We start from the raw sequence: 4,133 nt of genomic DNA, 5'->3' as shown, positions 1-4,133 counted from the left end.
TGGGGTTGTGCCTGGATAAAGGTTTTCTTAACGCTATTATATGATAATTAACGTTAGCTTATCTTTCATTTTTAGTTCAGCTATCTCGTAAACAATGTAGCTACTTAACTTTTTAACAACTCTTATGCACAGCCAGATATTGATAAAAAGAAGTCTTTATTTGTATTTACATGGGCATAGCCTTTTTGAATACAACGTTGTCGTATTGCTGCACATTCGAGGTGTGAAAACCACCCAAAAATTGTGTGTGTGCTTTGATACTTTGTACATACTTAGTTGTTGTGTTTACATTTATTTTCTGCGTATGAGTATAGTGGGGAGGAGTTGGAGGCATAGTGGTGAACATGATGAGATGCTTTCAGCCTATGTTGAGCAAGGTCAAGTGGAAAGCACAACTGATGCTGGTGAACATGTTACACTTATTCGTTCAGGACTTTGTCTTCTCCTTCTCCAATTACATCAAAAATACCTAATGATACCAAACCTCCACATCCAGGAGTTGGAAAGAAGGAGGCCAAGCATTGAAACGTGCTATGAGAAGCATGGGGCATGGAGCACAGCTGGAGGCCGCATTCACTTATCTCTCGGCAGATTCTGCCTTCCAGGAAGAGCTTGCAGGAATCCTAAAGGATTACGTTGGGCGAGAATCACCACTTTATTTTGCAGAGAGATTGACAGAACATTATAAGCAAGGTCAAGACAAGGGGGGGCTCTTATTTATTTGAAAAGAGAGGATTTGAATCATACAGGTACTCACAAGATCAACAACGCCATTGGGCAAGCTTTGCTAGCTAAGCGGATTGGTAAAAACCGTATCATAGCAGAAACTGGTGCAGGGCAGCATGGAATTGCCACTGCTACAGTGTGTGCTCGCTTTGGGTTACAATGTGTTGTTTACATGGGCGCCAAAGATATGGAACGACAGGCTCTGAATGTATTCAGAATGAGACTCCTTGGAGCTGAGGTACGTGCTGTCCAATCTGGTACAGGTACATTGAAAGATGCAACATCAGAAGCAATAAGAGACTGGGTTACAAATGTAGAGACCACACACTATATTTTAGGGTCCGTAGCTGGACCTCACCCTTATCCAATGCTGGTGAGAGATTTTCACGCCATTATTGGCAAAGAGACTCGACGAGAGGCTCTAGATAAATGGGGAGGAACGGAAGGGAATAAAAAACACGGAAAAAGAGTCGCTAATTAGCGGATTCAAAAGCTAAGGAGGGAGGGAAAAGCAAGCGTGTGGGACATTGTACTCTATTCATAACCCTCACACACGAGGGACTTTCAAGGCAAGAAGTCACCATGGTTTGACATGGCGGTCTGTCATGGCTTCACTTCCTTCCCCGCTAACCACGGGGAAGAAAGTATGCTCGTGGTGATGCAACGTGATGCAATTGTAGACTCTGGCTATGCGTCAACAGCGCATGCAGCCCTCCTTTGCCTGTTCGCAGAGTTTCAGGATTTTCCAAATCGTGATCATCTGCCATGGTTGCTTCACGAGTTATGGAACAGGGTAGAGTGATTGCCATAGCAAATTAGTTTTCATGTGTTGCTGTTGTTAACAGGTGGCTCGTTACAGGGAGATGCCATTGCACCCATGGTCTTCTTTCTTTCTACAACGAGGGACTTTCAAGGCAAGAAGTCACCACTCTCTCTCTCTCTCTCGACAACGACATTGTACTCTATTCATAACCCTCACACACGAGGGACTTTCATAACCCTCACACACGAGGGACTTTCAAGGCAAGAAGTCACCATGGTTTGACATGGCGGTCTGTCATGGCTTCACTTCCTTCCCCGCTAACCACGGGGAAGAAAGTATGCTCGTGGTGATGCAACGTGATGCAATTGTAGACTCTGGCTATGCGTCAACAGCGCATGCAGCCCTCCTTTGCCTGTTCGCAGAGTTTCAGGATTTTCCAAATCGTGATCATCTGCCATGGTTGCTTCACGAGTTATGGAACAGGGTAGAGTGATTGCCATAGCAAATTAGTTTTCATGTGTTGCTGTTGTTAACAGGTGGCTCGTTACAGGGAGATGCCATTGCACCCATGGTCTTCTTTCTTTCTACCTTTTGGACTGGTTGCGATTGCCTTGAGGGGGTTTTGTTGGCACTCATCAGGCTCTGCAACATCAACAAAAATTCGCCTTCATTAGGAGCAAATATCATCGTCTGCAGAGTGAATTTCAGATCATGGGATCTACATGTCAATAACTTGCAGGGAATCATCCCCTCATCTTTTGAGAATCTCCCAAACCTCCTCAAACTGGACTTGTGAAATAATAACCTCGTGGGAAGTTTTCTTAATAACAGCTAAGCTTTGTATCCAATCTCTTTCCCCTTCTTATTATCCTGGAACATAAACTGAATTCTGTCTGAAAGGAAAAATTACAGAACAGGGTACTTTAGCTTGCCTTTTCCTCTGGTGTTGCATATACTTCAGACAAATACAAGTGTTGCAAGATCCCTTGGAAAGCCGTTCCTTACACAAATATCACTTATCTACCTGTATGACATGCTGAAGCCTAATCAAAATTTATTGATTGAGTTCTGGAATTGTTGTATGGCTATTAAAAATATATGACTCAGAGTTGAATGCTAGAACTAGTTTGATGATGAGTTTAATCTCTGACATTGGATTATTCTTTTGATTGATCTTCCATATTTACATATATCAAGGTCTTCTGAAGACGCGACTTTGCTTTCACAAACCTTTCGACATCTTTGGTGAACCCGACGTGAAAGCGTCGCAGAAATTTCAGGATGGGAGATATTTCAGTCTCTATTTCAGCCTCTTCTACAACTCCAGCTGCGTCTACTTCAGCTCCATCATTGACAGCTGCGTCAAGTACTTCAACAGAGGATCTAAAGCGGATTTTGCAGAATATGTCCATGTATATGCAGCTCCAAAATTAGCAAACACAACTGTATATGCAGCAGCAACAACAATTGCATCAACAGCAGTTGTCTCAGCAAAGGCAACTCTATTCGGAGCAGGAGAATGCAAATAGCGCGACTAAGGCTATTGAAGCAGTTGAGAATGAGAAGAAGCTATTTGACGAGCGTAATGTTTCAGCATATTTGAAGACATATGAGATCAAGATGGGGTTTTTTGGAGTTCCAGCTGGACTTATGAGTAAGTACTTCCTTCGTCTTGTCACACCCGCTTTGAGGACAAAAGTGACTGATCTTTTTATTCAAAATACACATTGGCAAGATTTTAAGAAGGCCTTGAAAGAAGAATATTTCCTTGAGGACTTTGGTATGGCTACTCGACGGTCATTCCGAGAGTGGGTCTACATGCCAAACAAAGGTCTAGTTGCTTCAGAGTTGATTCGAGAATTTGAAGAAAGGCATAGTCAGCTTGATGCCATTGAACAAAGAGCGTTGGATGTTGAAAAAGTTGAGCTTTTCTTGCAAGCTGCAGATCCTGCTCTTCAAGAAGAATTGGGTGAGCTTCTTGAGGATCACACGAAGCCTATGGGTCTTAAAACTGATTGGCAGGATGCTCAGGATGCAGTCTCGACTTTGACCAAGAGGAGGATATGGAAGACTCGCCTACAGAATGGTTCCATGACACCTACACCATCATCAGCTCCTATGCCTGACTGACATCTTTGGTGAGCCCAATGTGAAAGCGTCGCAGAAATTTCAGGATGGGAGATACTTCAGCCTCTATTTCAGCTTCTTCTACAACTCCAGCTGCGTCTACTTCAGCTCCATCAATGACTGCTGCATCAAGTACTTCAACAGAGGATCTAAAGCAGATTTTACAGAATATGTCCATGTATATGCAGCTCCAAAATCAGCAAACACAATTGTATATGCAGCAACAACAACAATTGCATCAACAGTAGTTGTCTCAGCAAAGGCAACTCTATTCGGAGCAGGAGAATGCAAACAGCACGACTAAGGCTATTGAAGCAGTTGAGAATGAGAAGAAGCTATTTGACGGGCGTAATGTTTCAGCATATTTGAAGACATATGAAATCAAGATGGGGTTTTTTGGAGTTCCTGCTGGACTTATGAGTAAGTACTTCCTTCGTCTTGTCACACCTGCTTTGAGGACAAAAGTGACTGATCTTTTTATTCAAAATACACATTGGAAAGATTTTAAGAAGGCCTT

General features: G+C 42.9%; 1 pseudogene; it reads left to right on the top strand.

The window, feature by feature from the left end:
• The first annotated feature begins 542 nt into the window (after positions 1–542).
• Positions 543–1,207, top strand: LOC148013779 (tryptophan synthase beta chain 2, chloroplastic-like; annotated as a pseudogene).
• The last annotated feature ends 2,926 nt before the right edge of the window (positions 1,208–4,133 follow it).

Source organism: Lygodium microphyllum, chromosome 26 (genome assembly GCF_053477565.2).
Source record: "Lygodium microphyllum isolate KBCC chromosome 26, Lygodium_microphyllum_v1.1.10, whole genome shotgun sequence".
Taxonomy (NCBI): Eukaryota; Viridiplantae; Streptophyta; class Polypodiopsida; order Schizaeales; family Lygodiaceae; genus Lygodium; species Lygodium microphyllum.
This window is presented reverse-complemented; position numbering and strand designations above follow the sequence as displayed.